This window comes from Numida meleagris, chromosome 3 (assembly GCF_002078875.1).
Source record: "Numida meleagris isolate 19003 breed g44 Domestic line chromosome 3, NumMel1.0, whole genome shotgun sequence".
Lineage (NCBI taxonomy): Eukaryota > Metazoa > Chordata > Aves > Galliformes > Numididae > Numida > Numida meleagris.
In genome coordinates, this window is record NC_034411.1 from 19,878,349 (window position 1) to 19,897,210 (window position 18,862).

Consider the following 18,862-nt stretch of genomic DNA (forward strand, 5'->3'; position numbering starts at 1 on the left):
CTTGGGTCAAATTGCTCACTAAAGTCAGTAAGAAAATTGCTGGAGAATCTCTTGATTTGGTGTGTTATCTCATTGTATTGGATACTGGACATTATCAGTTGCACTAAAGAGACCAACTGCTCTCATGCCATCAAATTACAGGATATATTTGGGTTGCAGGCGCAACTCCATTTCTTTCAGTGTCATCAGATATAACTGTAAATTTAAAGCACAAAGGGAAGGGGAAATAATCCCTTCACCCACGAAGATGTAAATTAAAAGTTGCCCCACGCTAAAAAGCATAATTCTAAATGAACCTTACTTATGTTCATGAACGCTCAGCTGCTCACTGTATACACCCAGCACACACGCGATGTGAAAGGGGATGGCAAGTGCTTTGGGATCAGACCATCTTATTGAGGGATTTTTAGTGGGAAAGCTTGGATCCCATTCCGCCTCTCTCTCCTTGAGTAGCTAGAAGAATCTTTTCCTTCTGAACATATAGCATGCGATATACATAAAAGCAGAGTTTGCTTTGATCCTGACAGCGAAACGTTTATTTTTAAACTGGGACTGGGCTGCTGTCCAGCAAGGCTCTCTCCTTTGCACCGCGCCCCGCACTCAGCAGCAGCGAGGAGCAGGGAAGGGCCGGATGGGTCCTGGCGAGCTCCCTCCACCTCCCGCTCCCCTCATTCCCCCTTCTCCTCTGGTTTTGAAATTCAAATTGAATGCAATTTTCAGCTCATTTGAGCCAGAATATACTCTTGCTGAGCTTCAGTGGCTCTTAAATTCAAGCTCGCAGGAGAAAACAGATATCATCTGTCACTGAGGGTGGGAAAGAGTGTCCTCCCCACGTTTTATTCATGGGAGGCAGGGCTGGACAGACTAATTCAAGTCTTTCTGACTAATCGCTCGCTGGCAAACTAATCAGCTAATCGATGCGACTGGTTTCTTGTAGTTTGGTCTCTTTTGGCAGCTTTTTTTTGTATTTCTCCCGCCTGTTTAGTATTTATATTTGATGTCCTAGAAGTGCCCTCGAGTCTCTGAATGCCTTTCTGATTGTACCTTCTATTGTCTCCTCTAAAGACAATAAGATAGGAAAGCCGAAAATCAGATAGTTGTCAGAGGAGAGGGGAAGGAAGAGAGATTGTCAAAGGAAGCTTAAAAAATAGAAAGGGAGCAAGGGAGAAAATTGTGTTAAATGCATTGGTTGTTGATACGTCAGCTGCTTTAGGACCATGTGCATCTATGGGCTACATTCTATATAAAACCTGTTTTATATTAATACATGCACAAATATCTCATGGGTCACCTCAAGGGAGAGGAGAGTGCTGCTTAAAAGTAAAGAAATTCAACTCCCTATTTTGCTATGCTGTTTTTTTTTGTTTTGTTTTGTTTACTTATGATTTTTGAAACAAAGAAGAATCTCGCAAAGAGGACTGGATCCCACGTTCATTGAACTCATTTACAAACTCCTCCTTCATTTGGTGAAAATAACACTGGTTTGGAGGCTGGCAAACTATCTTCAAAGGGAAATGTTGCAGGAAACAGCAATTTGGTGGGTGCAAGGGCAAACCTAAAGTACAATCTGTGCTAGTAGAGAAAATAGGTTGCTTAATCTAACAGCATGATAGCATTTTAATGCTGCTCTGAGCAACATCAGCTTGTTACTGGCAAAAATCCACAACCTGAATTTTTGTTGTAGCAAAATCTACATGCTGTAGAGGATGTCAGAAATATATGGGACATCTGCAAATGGTGAGAACATGTTAAAAGTCAGACTGGCTGTAATATCAAACACCCTGCTGGTCCCTCAATTGTTTTATGTGTTCCAAAGCCTCGATATATTGCTAAACCAGGATTATAGGTGGAAACCTGGTGTTCTGCAGCTTTGTTGGTACTTGTTCTTTGTTCATTGCACTGGACAAGGGTTCATGCACAATCAGAGCCCAATCCTGTGAACAGTTTTGCATTTAAGCATACTGATGTCAACCAGGGAAAGCATGCTGCAATTCCATCATTACTTTATCTGATGACTGAAGATTTTTTTCTCCTAGTATGTTCCCTCCTTCCTTCATCCATGCATTTAGGTAATGTAGTCTGTTGGCATAACAAATTATTCAGCAAAATAAAAATGCTTAATAACCTTCTGTGTTGCACAAATAAACTGATATGTTTTGTGACAGTATTTAGCTTTGGCTTCAGGCACCATAAGTTCTTCCACTTCAGAGTATTATAATCCCTAAAAAATAGATACTTTTTTGATATGAGATGATTCAAAGCAGTAACTTCGGCCTATGCAGTCACTTGGCCATTTTGCAGTAGCTCAAGATAGTTGCCTTACACAGAAGCCAGCACACTGTTATTGCATAAGCTGGATGTTTTATATCAGAAACTCACAGGCAAAATGCAGGGATGGAAGATGAAGTGCACCATCGGTGTGTACTAGGAATAGCCCAAGTTCACTGGAGAGACCCTAGCCCTCCACCACATGGGCAGCATGTATGGACCTATGTCTGGATCACGGTGCAGAACAGGGAGGTGGCAGGCACACAGCTGCCTGGGCAGCAGAAATTTATTCCAGTGGTCCTTATGGTCTTAAATGTTAGCTTTGATGTATTTACAGTTTCTGAAGCAGGGGATTTTGGAATCTCAATTTTAATTAGGCAATTATATTCAGGTTAAGCCCTGTTTCGGGTACCTTGGTGCCTCTCTGAACTGGCCTCTTTGTCTCCAGCGGCTCAGTTAGACATTGACACTGACCTGCAAAGCTGGTACGACAAGTCCTTATAAAGAAATCTGATATTCCTATGGAAGTTATGATGATGTATGTAAATCAGCTGCCACATCCACACTGTCACCTCTTCGGCTGAAAAAGAAGGGCAAATCATTTCGTTGGTAGCTGCTGAAACCGTCAGCTGCACTGTCATTAATACTCTACCCTCTTTCCTGGAAACTCAATATGTCAACTACCTGATGTACCCTTCCTCTTCCAAGAATACATCTCTCCATTCCTTCAAATTCTTCTTGAGCCGGGACCTCCCATCTGTCAATTTATTGTTCTTCCTCTGGCCCATTAGTTTTCTCTGTCATTCTTTTTTCATTGTCTCATGTTTTTTTTTTTAGAGTTTTATTATGTGCTAATGATTAGAGAATCTGAGCTCCTTCCAGGAGTATATTAAGTGATTTGTCTGACCACTGTTACAACTTTTATTTTCCCTCTTCTTTCTTATGGGCTCTGATATATACCCTTACACTGTTAAGACCATGGTCACTCTTGGCACTGCCCTGTTTGGACTTTGGTGTTGGAGCTCTTTCCCAGGGAATTGCCCAGATTTTTTTTTTGTGATTTCTGGTCAATGATTCTTTGTGCAGCATCATTTCTCCAAAACAGATCTTCCTAGTCCCTCTCCCTAGATACCATTCCTGAACTTTCTTCTTCCTCACCCTCAACTCTGTCTAGTGGCTTGACCCTTGATAGTCCTTGAGTACTTCTGTCATTGGCCTATAATTTATACTTCAAGGGCCATATGACAGCTGGAGCTCTTGAGCATAAACTTTATAATGGGATTTGTAGAATAAAATGTATGTAGGTAGCTCTGAAAGCAAGCCCCCTATTTATTTCCATGGAAACTTCAACAGATACAAAGAGCACAATAACAGTATTTGATAGAGCAAATTCTCAGCTACAAAACACTGCTTCTCAACATAGTCACCACCATTAGCTATGCATTTTCACCAGGAATGAACAAGAACTTGCATGCCAAGCTTGTGAAAATCTGCACCAGCCACTGCTGAAGCACACCACCTACCATCCATTGTTTGGTCTCCACAAACGTTCAGCAAGTGTCAGTGAATATCGGTGGGAGCAATTTTTTCCGCATGGAGGAATTCTATGACACACATTTGCTCCATACACACTTCCGTGTCAGGCACCATTTTGTCAGACTGCTTCTCTGCTGCCATGTGTCACATGGCAACAAAATGTAATGGAATATTGGCAGGAAGGTTCAACTTCTGCTACAGTACCACCACCATCTGCATCTGAGGTCGTGGGACAACATAGTAAAATAGGAGGCATTATTTTCAGAACAGACCTTGTGTCTTGCTTCACAGCAGCACTAGCACTATGCAAATCCAGGTGAAATTATGAGTGTCTGCTGGTTTTGAGCATTTTTTTGAAGCTGTTGGTCACAATATAATTCACAGTTGTAATTCCTCTCTCCTGGATCTCATCCCTCCATGGAATGTGCCCCCCTCTGAGCCCATGAGCATCTTTCTTGGTCTGTTCTTGGCCCATGTGTGAAGCTTTTCTTTGCAGAAAACATGCATTTTTGCATTCCTCCAATCAAATTTCTGTCATCTGAATGGCTGCACAGTCATTGCTCTTTTTCTTCCCTTACACATGGATTTGCACTCTTCTTTCGTTGAGATGAAGAAAAGGATTTTACTTCGCTTAGAATTAGTTGGGGTAAAGAAATTGTGTTCATTTCCTGATTGTCCTTAACAATTCTCCCAAGTAGAGAAGAAAAACAGGCCAGTATAACTTCTTTTCTCAGAAGAAGTCTGTTATGTCAGTATAAAGGATACCCTTTTGCTATGAGCCTACCAAGCACAATGAATTAGTAATACTCATTTTCTGTCTTTCACCACATGTGTTATTAGGGAAGGGAGGCTCAAAGGAAGTTCGCTTTACAGTTATATCCATGTTCTTGTCAATCATTATGAGCCTTTCTGTTCTGTTTTGCTTTTCTACTGCTACTGCAAATTCCACTGGCAGACTGTTGAAACTGTTCACCAATTTTCCATCTACATGTACTGAGTCCCCCATGTAGCAAGGTACAAAGGTACAGGGGTGGCACTGTAGCTTGTATGACATAGTGACTGTGTTGTAGCCATGGTACCCATTAAATGCTGCAGCATCTTTGGCACTTTTCCTTCACCAGGCTTAGATGTTTCGACCACATTCTGTATTCTGTTCTCACCCTTGTGAGAACACATCTGGCAATAAATTCAATGCATTGCTGTTCTGAATGATCAGTTGCTGAGATGGTTGGTGACTGTATGTCACTTGTCTTTTGCCTTGGTCTTCCACTCCAGTGTGTTCATTCCAGGCTTCTGATACTGGTTCTGAGGTTTTCAGCCAAGCAAAACTCTGGCTCATGTCAATGGGTATTGGCATAAATGGGATTTTCACTTAAATTAGGTCTGTGCAACTCACTTTTTTGTTGCAACACATATTCATGTATGACTGTCCATATTATTAAAAAGTGGCAGTTGCACTTTTGTGTTTGAGCAGACTATTGAGAACCTGAGGAATCCCATTAAAGACAGATTTCCAAGTGAGAAAGAAATGGCTTGACTGCAAGTCAAGGAACTCCTAAAATTGTCATCTTAGACTATGAAAAAACATGTTGGCATGTCTATGTGTATTTTGCATATGTAGATGTGTATCCATAGAGAAAGACATATGCTTTATGATATCTCCCAAATAGCAGATTACTTGTTGCTGTTCAGAGGTCACTGGGTGACCAGGAATTCCTGTTAGATTACAACACACTCATTAGAGATCACAGTTACAAATGAATAAATAACTGCCAACCAGATTGCAAACGTTTGTGGTATTGAATGTATAAACAGTTATTTTTGCATTTTAATTTCATATCTACTTTAAATATTACATTTATTCATCATTCTGATTGGTTGTTATTTGTTATTGTTTTCTATGTATTATTTGTTTCTTTACAGTGCTTAGAGAAATTTAGTAGTGTAGGATCTGAACTATTCTCTTTGAAATTATCTTTCAAACTGCTATTGACTGTAAAAAGATTAGTGGTCATGTTAGAGAGCCTGAGAAAACAGTCTTACAGCACACACAGCATCTGAGTCCTAAATAACAAACCTCCTAAAGTCAACCCTTTGCCCGGGTCGAATTTCTTTCCATCCTGGCACAAACCAGACTGGGACGACAAATTGTATCAACAAAGAAGCATGCCATTAGCCTTGCCTATATTTTCAACAGCCTTTGTATTGCCATGGCAACAATAGTTTTAATTATGGAGAGCCAAAATGATAACTTGTATATCAGATGGGGCTCAGTTTTCCCTGTGGACAGAACTCTGATTAGACATTGGAGAAAAGCTTTGTATCTTGGTTTTCCTCCCAGGCTGGATTTTATTATCTACTTTAACAGACAGCTGTTTTGCTCACGGTGTGAACTCAGAGAGGCTGAGGCAGGCTGAAGGGCTGTGGGACCCTGGCCCTTCAACAGATGAACAGAGCCTCCTGCTCTGGGGCAGCCTGCTAGGGTGCTGGTTGCTGTGTTTAAGGCCAGTCATCTTGAAGAAGGACTGCTTTTGGCTTCTCTTTGAACTGCTGGAGATCTGTGTATTTGGAAAAGCCTTGTGTGAAGTGATGTCTAGTAATCAGCCTTGACAATGTTCAAGATTGTGCTTGAGGGACAAACAAGAAGTTCCATTTCAGTGGTAGACATGAAAATTTGCAGAGCAGCTCCACATCCAAATCCATCTGTAAGGTGGAAAATAAATATGTCTGCATGTGTGTGTGGTAGGAAGCAAGTCAGAAGTGGCTGTCTTCACAACCACAAGGGTATTGTATCCAAAAATGTGTGTGTTACTCAGGCAACTTGTGTTGAGAGAGAAAAAAATTGTTTGATGTAAATCAAGGTCTTTTCTGTTTCCCCAGCCCCCTTTTTTTTCAATCACTCACCTGAAATTCTAATTCACTCCTTTCCTATTTGAATGAACAGTGACCCTCGGAGGCTATGAGGAGGCTGATTCTGGGTTGTGAACTTCCTCACAGTGTTTTAAGAGATGTCAATGAGGAGATGGGATATCTCATAACTTCTTCTGAATCTGCTCTGACACGCTGACATTTTTAGCGTATGTTCTCCCAATTGCAGGTCTGAGGCAGCATCGTCAGGAGATTATAGCCAGAGATCACGAAATCACTGAGAATAAGAGTTGCAAGATCACACCATTAACTAGAAATTCAATTATTCAAATGCGGCTCCAGAATGCAGGGGGCTCAGTAAGCATGTAGGCTAATGTTTAGACTTGCTGAATCTCTAATCCCACTCCTTACAGTGTTAGAACAGCTTTTTTCTTTTTAAACACAAAGCCCTGTGCAACCATTTCACTGCTAATCTTACTGTCAATTCTCTTATACTTTTCTAAATTTAAGAAGTCCTGCCTTTACGATTGTGATTTTGGAATTTGAGATCATAAATTAAGCCATCTTATGAAAGAAAATAAGAAGTTCGCTGTTCTTTTTAAAAAGATTTTATGGTAAGTATGGCAACGTTAAGTCTGTTAGTCCTGGCTTTGCTGCACATGCTCTGTGCTTTGAGACCCTTGAAATGTCTGTTTTTAGGACATCAGCAGGGGGCTAATGAAAAGGCTTTGTTGATTTTAACGAATTTCAAGCCACTGTAGCCAAAATAAATATAATCTGCTTTTTGGATTAGTTGTCACACATGATTTTACCTACTAACAGTGATTAAAGAACCCTGGTGGACCAAAAGCATAGCTGCTCTCTGATGACTCTTGCTAAAATAGCAATAAACAGAAGTAAATAAAGACTTAGGGCATTAGTTATCTTTAATAAACAGTGTCACTGCACATAATGGTAAGGGGAGACTTCAGAAACCCATGTTGTGTGCATCAGTGTCACTTGCCAGTGCAGAGAAGGCCATGCGAGATGCCACCTGGCCTGCCTGCAGCCCCGTGTCTCGCCCAGACCTTCCACTCAGCCATACTCACCCAGCAGTGGACTGCAGGAACAAAGCTGAATATGTCTGAATCTAGAAGGATTCTAGAGGAACATGAAGGAAGTGTTTAATTGCTTGTGTAATTATGCAACCTCCTAACCACTGTAATTCCATACAGTTAGTGAATACAGGACCAGAGGTGGTCCTGTGGCTTGTCCCCACTGGCACCTTTTATCCCTGGTATTTTCCCAGTAATAAGGGTAGATGTGTATCCTCATCCCATTCACGTCTGTTGCGAGAGGCAACAATTACTGCTGAAGGTATTGTACTACTCCTTCATACTAACTGTTGCTTTTAATCAGTGGATAGAAGAAACAAAACAAATGAAAGCCAGTTCCCTCTTCCTAGAGGGAATTACTTCTGTAGTACTGAATGTCAGCAACAATTTTAAGCAGTACTGTATGGGGCAAAACCCCTTCCTGAAAGAGGCAGAGAATGGAGGAGTTTCCCAGCAGGAGCATTGAAAGTCAGAGCTTTTGAAATGTAAAAAAAAAAAAAAAAATTGAGGGATTGCAAAACACGAGGAAGATTACTTTAGGGAAAAATCCTACCAAAACAGAGAGAGGGGCTCAGCTTTCTAATGAGTCTTCAACTTTTATTCATCTGTCCCTAATTGTACACCCCTGGAAGGCACATGGCGCTGCTCTACGAAGAGTTTATCTCTCATATGACAGCTAAAAACCTTCAAATTAATCAAGTAAACATCCTCAGGCATTTTAGAATTTTATAACTCTTTTCTGATGTACGGAGTTAAATTCTCATTCAGTGTTTTTAGTGAAGTCATGCCATGCTTACAATATAATTCTGGTTTTACAATATGTAGAAGAAAAGCTTTGATATCATGCTCAGGAAGGGAGCAAGACCCACCAAGGCACCATCCTCCTCTTGGCTGGAAGTCATTAGGAATTTGGAGAATTGCCCGATGGTGTAATTCAAGTCTTGCCTGCATATCTTATTGGTTAAAAATAGGAGCCAACTCCAGCTCATCAGTTTTGCTAAGAAACTATTGATTGTGATTAGCAAGCTTAAAAATAATTACCTGGTGTGTTCATTGCTATCTTTGGACATACTCTCATATTCTGACTCTGATAGAAAATATTGAGCAGCACACTTGGGTTATTTGATGACTAAGGTGTTACACTGTGCCGAGGATACTGAGTACATCTTAATTGTTCTATCTCCTGGTGACTGACACCTGCAGAGGGACAAAAACCCACGGGCCTTACTGAAGCTTAATGGGGGATGCAGAAGGAACTGTCTAAATCCCCTTTGTTCCCACAGGGGCTTATCCATATTTCCAGTTGCAGTCATCACAGTTACCACACAGATTTTCTTTGGCAGCACACAGGCACAGCCCCAAACCCATAGCTACTGCATCCTGTAGAGGAGTGAAATACTGATTTGCTTAGCACCTGGGGAATAGGGATGTGTTTCACCTGGGGTTTAACACATAGTTTAAAAGCCTGAAGGTGTTGATTCACATGTGGTAGTGAGTTGAGCCCAAACAGCTGATGCAGTTCACATGATAAAAGGTTGTCTGTCTCTGGATGTTCTTGGCCTTATAGTAGAGACAGTTGTAGTAAGGAGTTGGATTCTTGCTATCTACAGAACTGTGTGTTCCAGTGTACCAGCATCTGCTTCAGCCAGCTGAGCAGGTGAGAAGAGCAACTTATACCTGTCAGGCTCTTAATACAGGTCAGTAACCTCTTCAGGGGGCCACCTTATTTAGGCTTTAACCCTTGACTGCTCTTAGAAAAGCTGCTGTATTGCTGTGGGCTGTTGTGAGAGCCTAGGAGGAGTAGCTTCTCCATTTAAGTGTGTTGTATGATGAGGGACGATGACAATGCTTTTGAGTGATTCTATGCATTCAGGATCTCCCACCTGGTGCTTCTGAAGTCATATACCATGTGAATGCTTCTGTAACTTCGAGGCACTGTAATTCTTAATACCTAGTGTGGTTTTGCATTTTTTCCACTTTTTTTTCCTTGGAGTTTTATTCTTCTTTTTTCAGTACGTACCAGAGCATGTACATACCTTAGTGAGAGCCTAACATGATGATAAGGGTAGAACATAAATTAAGTAGGTGATTTGTGAGATTCCTGTGGAAGTTTGTTGTGGGGTTGTGTGTATCAAACTTCTTAGCCTGTCATACATCCAAGGGGCAGGGTGCAGGAAAAATCTTTATGTGCTCACCATCCATATAAAATCTGCTTTTGATAGTCAGAATTGGAATTTTGGGGAAGGGGGTAATAATTATATTGCTTGCTGATGCACTGGTCTTTGTATACCAGTGTTAGTGTGCCTCACGTTGGTTTTCGGTTTTGTGGTGCTTCCGTTTTGAATGTTAGTGAGGAAGCTGGTATGGATGGTAAGTAGTAAGGGTTTCTGACAGTAGCTTTATGCACTGAAAATATTGTCTTATGCTTTTTTAGACTAAGTGACTCTAAACCTACATAGTGTGGCAATTTCTCTATATACCACTGTAAACTCTCAGTAGACTGATACACAAAAAAAGGAGGTATTTCCAAACATCTTGCCTAAAAAGTATCACTGAAAGAGATATTTTTTTCCATTGTATTGAAAGGAGCTTACAGACTTAATCTTTACATTCAACTCTCTTTATTAGCACTATTCCAAGACTTACAAGGATTTGTATGAGTTTAAAACAATTAAAACGTAATTTTTCACATTTAAAAACAAAATATACAACTGCAGCATTTGATCTGTTGGGATCTCCCAGAGCTAGAAGTGAATGTTGTATCGCTTTCTCATGGCTTGAAGTACCTTCTCCTTTGCCCAGGAGACTGCAGTATTACTTCTTGTTTTTTCATGCCTGGCCATCTTTGTGTCAGATACTCCCACGAATGACTACAGCTACTGCTGTTCCTGAACGTTTCACAACACTTTGGGGAGAGCATTATTACCTTAAACGTATCACTGGCTCATGAATACTAAGTGCCTTTTTGTAGCACTTTGGTGAGGGTTTTGGTACTTTTTTGATAGAAGAGGCTGTTTTGGAGTAGATGAATGTAACAAGTGAATGCATATTTCAGATGTGAACATGGAATGCTGGCACAAAACCAATCAGGGTCTTGGCCATGGAGAGTTTGAGGTAGTCAGAAGTCGTCCTGCTTACTTTAAATGCTATATGAATACAACTGTTACACAGTCTGTTATTGGCTAAGCAAGCGGTGATCTTACACAGTTGCTTTTTGCATTATGTTTAACGCTTCTTGGCAGATGCAGTGAGAAACAAGGAGAAATATTTGTGCCTGTCTGTAGCTGTTCGGTCAGAGTAAGCTACAGCTAGTATGGCAATAATTAATTACTTCAGACACATGGAAAGAGTAAAAAAAAAAAAGACGTAGGGCGAAAAAAAAATCACAAGGGAGGTTTCTTAAGGATAATTTTATTAAAAGTTCATGTTTGAAGTGATGTCATCCTTTTCATTCTCTGGATTCAATTGCCTTTCTGAAGCTTTGTCTAGCTATTCTGATGTGCGGCAAAAATATTACATCAAAGGTGAATGTTTGAATCCTGGCTGAAAATAAAAAAGAGGGTAGTGGGACAGGGAGGGGTGGGGAGAGAACCCCCAAATGGCTAGAAGTTCTTAAAAGTAAGATACAAAAGAAAATAATAATTTCTGTCCCCTGACATATAGTTCAAAAAGTAGCCAAGAGTTTGAATCTGGCATGTCACATTGCATACAAATGAAGAAACTGTCACCATCAGTTCCCTTTGAAACCTTTTGATCTGATCTTCTGTAGTAAAGGGCATGTGACTTGATCAGGGCTTCTTCTTTGTGTTACATAGTCAGAGACCTGATCTATTGAAATACCTGTGACAGGTTTCTCCACTTAACTGATAGTATCCTTATTTTCTTTCTCTCCAATGCTTTTTCCTGTGGTGGGTAGTTTTGCCAGGTGGTGTGCTTCATTTGTCCTTCTCCATCCAGGAAAAAAAGATTTCAACTTTTAGCAATTCCTGGCTAATTCTGCATATTATGTTTTCAGTAATAGGCTTGTAATTGCTTTCTTTCTGTTTGCCAAATGGATTTGGTTTTTTTTTCCTCAGAAGAACAGGAAAGTGGAAATAAAATACTTTGTAAAGACAGTTTGCACTGAACTCTGATTTATTCCAAAAGCACATGAGAGATATATTTTGATAATTTAATTAAGTATTGTTTTGTTACTGAGTACCTTTAAATGGATGCCTGGAATATGTATGTACAGTCAGTAGTACAGGGGACAGTAGTGGAAAGAAAAGATTTTACAGACCTCTAATAATTTTAAAAAGAACAATTTCTGTGAAGTGTTGTTTTTTTTATATACGAGCTGTATTAGTTTATGAACTTCAATTGATATTTTGGTCCAGAACCACTGCAGTCAAGGAAGCTTTTTCTGAAGGGCTGTATTCTGCTACTGTGGAAATTATAGCAAAACTATCTTGGATTCTTCCTCTGTGAGACTGTGGGAATGGGGAATGGAAGAAGGAATGAAGGAGAAACTGGGATCTTGGCAGACTAAAGGCCAGAACAAAACATCCTTCAGTCCATGTGTTGTCACTGCTGGCCTTGCCGAGGAGCTGCTGGCTGGGGCTGGTCTTGCTGAGCTCAGTGTTAAAATGGGTGAAAGTTAATGGTCAGTGTTTACACATGAGAAATTCTGGTCTGGGTCATCTCTTTCAGCCGATTAACCCCTGAGTATGCCACGCAGTGGAGAGTTCAAGAGGAAACTCAAAGATTTAGAACTCTGTTGGGGTGATCAATTTGGCTGCTAGCCTGTGCAGGCCCTGTTCCCTCTGGTACCCTAGGTGCACAGGTGAGATGCATCTCAACATATACGGGCAGCATGTTCATGGGACTGCTGTCACCAGCATGTGCTTAGTGATGATGGAGGCCAGGAAGAGGCCTGGAACCAGCTTGTCCAGGAGCTGAGGCTAGCTGGAATGGCACAGCGTGTTGTCTGTAGTGCCTCCTACTGAAAACCCTTTCACGGACAGAACTATCTTGTTCTTCAGTGATGTAGGTTATCTGTCTTAGCTGTCAACATGGATTAAAACTCAGTTTTCCTAATTTTCCACAGGAGTATACATTCAGTGTAGTGTCCTCAGTACAGGAGAGACATGGACCTGTTGGAGTACATCCAGAAGAGGGCCACAAAAATGACCTGAGGAATGGAACATCTTCCTTGTGAGGACAGGCTGAGAGAGCTGGGGCTGGTCAGCCTGGAGAAGAGAAGGGTCTGGGGAGACCTGATAGCGGCCTTCTGGTATCTAAAGGGAGGGATGTAAGAAAGAAGGGGACAGGCTCTTTAGCAGTGTCTGTTGTGATAGGACAATGGAAAGTGGTTTCAAACTAAAACGGAGATCTAAATTGGGTATAAAGTTTTTAACAGTCAGGGTGGTGAGGCACTGGTGTAGGTTGCCTGGAGAGGTGGTGGATTCCTTGTTCCTAGAGACACTCAAGGTCAGTCTGAACAAGGCTCTGAGCACCCTGATTTGCTGTAGGTATCTCTATTCATCACAGGGGAATTGTACTGGGTGACCTTAAAGAGTTCTTTCCAACTCAAACAATTCTGTACAATATTCTGGATGCTTCAGTCCTGGATTGCAAATGGTGAGGCAGGTGGATGCCAAGAGCTGCTACCTCTGTGTGGCTGGGAAGTGCCTGTGAGCCTCATCCGACTAGGGATGGGAGCACTTCTGCAGGCAACTGGCCAATGAGGAAGCCACCTAGAAGAAGGACACAGGTGTGGCTGAAGATAGGTCTGCCTTGCAAACCCTCTTCCCCTTCCAGTGGGAGAAGGATGGGGAACTTAATGGCTTCACTCATTGTCTACTGAGGAATGAGGATGCAGGGGAACAGGATGCTTAATACTCAGTGTGAGAGATCAGCAGATCCAGAAAACCACCCATTTGCTTTCAGGGCTTCCTCTGTAATCAGCATAATTTCCTCATGAGGAGAGGATTTTGCTGTAGAACGGACGGTTGTGGAATCGAGTGTTTACAAAGAGAAAAATAATTGTATTTATGGACTGGGAGTCTGAGACCTTTTTGGCCCTGATCACCTGTATCTGCCTGCTTTGCATACAGGAGGCAAGTTATTGGATAGCTTAAAATGTTGGGTATTTTATAATAATAATAATAACAATTTAAAGATTTTCCTGGCTGTTAAAGAATGCAATTTTTCTTTCATAGGCCATTACGTATGCAAGACCAATTGGTAAACTGCAATATACTGTTCTGTAATTATTCTCCCCTGTAGCTTTAATGAGGAGATCTGTGCCCAGTTTGATGGGAGAATATTCTCTGCCGACAGCTACACTGAAAATCAAGACAGGTGTAATCTGCTTACTGTAGTCTGTGAATCCTCACCATGTGGCTGTGTTATCTCTAGTGCATGTTTATAGAAAGATGCTTGTAAAAGGATTTAATTTAATGGAATAATGGTAACTGACACTACGAAAATGAAGGGGCTCAAATATTATGGTGAGGAGAGTCATAAATACTAAAGTAGATGATTAAAAAAAAAATGGAGATGTTATGTCTTTTAGTTAACGCCATGTGAAAAGAAAATGCAAATTAAGCTGTGCTATGTACTAGAAGAAAATGCATTCTTTATTACTAATGTAGTTTTAGGGCAGACTTTAGGGAAAATGTATCATTTTGGAGATATGTACCCAGTCTCCCAAGTTGCCTGGGCTGAGGTACATGTCTTCCTCTGGAGCTCTGCATTGCTGCTTTCCTATGGTTGTAATCTTAAGAGCAGAATGCCTTTCAAAAACAGATATTCTGTGGAGCCATAGCCAAAAAATGTGTGATGAAAGGGGAGAGACTTTGCTTAGGAACTCGCAGTGCTTGTGGCAGGGAAGCTTTACTGGGGCACCTGTATGGTTGTGTCTCTGTTTCCTTACCTGTACAGTGATGATGACTAATCTATTTTTAGAAAAGCAGCCAAATAACTTATTCTTGTGAAACCCACTGACAAAAAGCAGTACCTTCTTACTAGTGGCAGCTGCACAGCATTGCTCTTTTGGAAAGAAAAGTTTATTTAGGCAGGAATGTGGATCTAAATCTTATTTTCAGGGGAGGGGTCACTTTCCATGGATGTGATTTTTATTATCAGTCATTCTTAATCAACCAATAATCACATACATCTAACACACTGGAGAACTCGATATCTGAAAGACTACTTGCCATGTTTTTTCTCATCAGTCCATTTCTAAGTGAGATGATACAGTGCCAGCACTTCAGTATTGTGTTCCTGATCTTGTACGACTTCTGTCCTTGAACATAGTGTGTGAATGGACTGAAGATGGCACGAAGTTGCTAGCAAGAGCAATACTAAGTGTTCTGCTCCTCAGCAAATTAATTGAAAGCATACAGAATTTGAGCATCACATGATGCTTCTGTACTTTTTAATGTTAAACTTTCTTTGGTGTTAAGGTTCATGCATCTGATTGATTATCCATACCGAGGACAGTGGAAGAACAGAATCTGACATAGTACGTTACTGCATCAGGCAAAATGTATTAAAAATTACTGAAAAGCATTTCTGTTGGGGAAAGATGGGAGTTGAGCATTGCTGTTAATTATTCTTATTATGCTGATCTCACTCTGATTTTGAGTCTACTGACTGCACTGACAAAGGAGCAGCCTTGATTTTTGCACATATGTTACTGTTCCTTGTAAAACTGGGCTCACAGATTGCTCTCAAGCTTTTAGTGTTCCTGTAGAACGTTTCCATAGTTCCAGCAGTTTGATCACAAATGCAGCATCCCTCTTAATGCTGTGCAGGTTGATAAAACAGTTGCCGAGCTGGAGTCCCTAAAGAAATTATTAATTATCTGGTTAATGTGCATCAGGCTGTGGGAGTGTGAGATTAATCACCAGTGCTGGGATGAGTTGCTGAAGTGGATTTTGGTTTTTCGTCTCCTGTCACTCGATAATGGCTTTTCCTTCCTTCACCATCAGGTGAACAGGTGCGGAGATGCTGTATTTTCATTTTCCTGTAGTCAGTAACAGCCGGTGACCAGGAGATGCCTCTTTCTCAGTCCTGCTGCATGAGCAGTTTACAACATGGAGCGCTCCCTGCTTCGGATGTTCCAGCTGCAGGAGATGCTCCTATGGCACAGGACTGACCTGAGCTTTCCCAGAGAAACACTCAAACCCCAGAGCTTGGGGAGGAGCCCTGGGGCTGATTCTTCTTCATTCCCCAGGTCTCCAAGGAGCTGAATTATATTTGGATGTGGAATTGCAACTTGACTCCTATTTTGAGCGTATTTATAGTACTTTGCATTTCTCAGTGAGCAAACATTCAGCATGCCCCTTTTGTTTACTGTAACAAAAGGAAAATGTGCTTCTGTGAGGTAGCTTTTGAACTTTGCAGAGCATGCAGAAGGTTCTAATGCAGCGGTTACTTTCATGGCTAGCTAAATAATAATACCTCATCCCTGGACTGCTACTGAAGCGGAGTTATTTGGGTTACTTTACCAACTCCAGCATAAGTGTTGCTTGGTCTTCATTGGCTTATGGTTTCTGTTCCTATTTGGCAGGCCAAGTGTTTTCTCTCCACAGTAAACTGAAAATTCTTGACTCCCTTGCCACTTCAAACAGGCAGATATGTTCTTGTATATGAGATTGCCTGGAACTACTCGGTCACTGAGCTCTTGTATGATCCTGAATCCCTCCACAGCTAAAGGAGATACCTTGGGAGAAGAGAATAAAGGTGTGGGGTGGTGGGAGAACTTGCCTTTCCCACCAGCTGCGTGATCCAGGCTGCAATCCCTGATCAGCCCCACAGTGACATAAACATCCATTTGTTTGGCAGTTACGGTACAATTTCACATTAAATGGGGATGACCCATTTGCGTTTGAAAACCCCTTGCAAGCCGTGGCAGCAGTGGGGCTTTAAACATTGAAGTCTTCAGGGCTCTAGGTTGAGTATTTGCATCACAGTTGTTTGGGTTTCTGCTCCTTGTAGAGCTTCCTGAACTCAGTGTGATAAGTAAAACCACGTTTACTTTGTTAAGCTCAGCAGATTCCAGCACTGAAGAGATAACAGGGTGGAAAATGGGACCTCTAGGAGACAAGAAATATTTGTCTGCATTGGGATGCAGTTCACTGTTTCTGTATGACTTTGTTAGCACCGTGTGTGTCTAACACAAGCTAGTGTGAACACACAGGTGCACATCCACAGAGGGGTGCACAGAAGTGTGAGAGAAGAGTGTATGTAGAACTTGGTGAATGTATGAACCATAGGGTCATTAAGTCAGCAATCTCCCTGCTGTAGCTGTTGATTCTGCTGCTTAAAAATAAGTAAAATTGCAGTTTTTCAGATGAGTAAGTTGTGCAAATCATGCCTAATTTACATGTACAATCACCTTGACTGCTTGTACAAATCAGGTAATTGTGCATGCAAATAGCTAATTAGCTGATCTCCTGATGCAGTCTCAGGATCTGTAAGTGTACACTAGCCATGTAGTTATCATGTATATGCGAACCAATTCTATGGGGAAAAAAAAAATTGCCCTGATAACTGTTAGCAGATGTGGAAGGTTGCTTATGTTTTAACGTCAACTTTTTGCATTGGGGTGTAGTGACTGGTGGTCACAATTGTTACTGTGGATCAGAACAGGGTGGGGATCTGAGAACACTTGGAATTACTGGAGAACTTTCCTGTCAAGGTTGCAAGCTAGCGTTCCTCCTGCAGCATGCTGGCAGTGGTGGGACCTGAGGCAGGCTGGTCTGCCCTATGGCTTGAGGCTGCAGGGGTGCCCCTCTTACAGGGGTTGTTCCACCTGAGCATGGAGTCATGGTGGTTTTGCCCTAAAACTTAAAACTTTCTGTGAACAGTGCTTGTAGGTGCTGTATTGTTCCTCTTTCCTAGTGCACAAAATATTTAGGGTTTTAAAACCTTTTGCCTCCTTCTGACTTGATAGAAAGAATTTATTCAAAAAGGATTTAAAGGGTGAGTTTTCTGATTTTGTGTATTAGCCCAACTTGGAGTTCTCTTCCTTAGCATATCAATACTAAGCAAAAATAGCCAAACAAATTGAAATGTGCAGATTGTTAAAGTTCTGGAACCACATGAAATGACACTGAGATAGGAATCTTCTCTAGGAATTTCAGGAACATCTTTCTCCCATCTTTGTGGAAGTGTATTTCTATTAATTTTATAGCTGTTATATGGTGTGAGGGGAGGAGAATAATTCACTGGAGTAGAGACCTATACTTTCAAAGCATACCTGTTTGTAGGAACTGATTGGAAGTTGCCATTATATTTTTAACCTCAACATTTTGCGGCTTTAGCTGACTGCACAGAATTAGCTAGAGAGCCTTCTGGATGCAGGTATGTTTTGAACTAACTTTATAACTTGAAAAGTTTTTTTTAAAAAAAAATACTTAAACTTGTGTATCAGATTTGTGGCTTATCTAACATCTAATTTTCCTTTCTTACAAGTTCCTTTTAAAAACCAAGATGGAATGTGCCAATACAATGCAAATTTGAGGATTGATATTCAAGTGAATGATATTGAGAATGATATTCAAGTCCAACACTTCAGATGTTCATACACTTAACATTTCTCATGTATGTTTGTGGTAAGCCAAGATTTTCCTTACTTATTCCATAGTGGAATAGAGGAGTCCATAGTGCGTTGAAGAGCAATAAACTAGATGCTGATTGTGTGAAGGCTAGGTTAGCAAATGAGCACCTTTTTATGCAGTCCACAGCAGTACTTGCATCCTTAAAACAGCCCTGTGACAGAAATTAAATATGCCCACAAATCCTGGGATGCGTCCCTTGGGGGGGGGAAAATAAATAACAAAAAGCACAGTGGAATGTTTTACCATCACCTATGTGGCCACCAGATAAAGACCTAAGGAAACTCCATTTATTACTTGTGTGGAAAATCCTATTTCTGGTAGAGCAGCATCCGTCTAGTGGTAGTTGGCTGTAGAGTCAGGAGAGAAGAGCATCAGTCCCTATGGGGATATGAAGTCTCTCATCTGAAGGTCAAAGCATTTCTAAATGAGCAGAGAGGAAGCCCCTCATCACTGGAAGAAAATGTGCTTAAAAGTACCTTTATCAGG

General features: G+C 41.1%; 1 protein-coding gene across 4 annotated transcripts in view; it reads left to right on the forward strand.

Moving 5' to 3' along the window:
- Positions 1-18,862, forward strand: part of ESRRG (estrogen related receptor gamma) — a 366,441-nt gene that overhangs the window by 80,437 nt on the left and 267,142 nt on the right. The gene's annotated exons all lie outside the window — the stretch shown is intronic.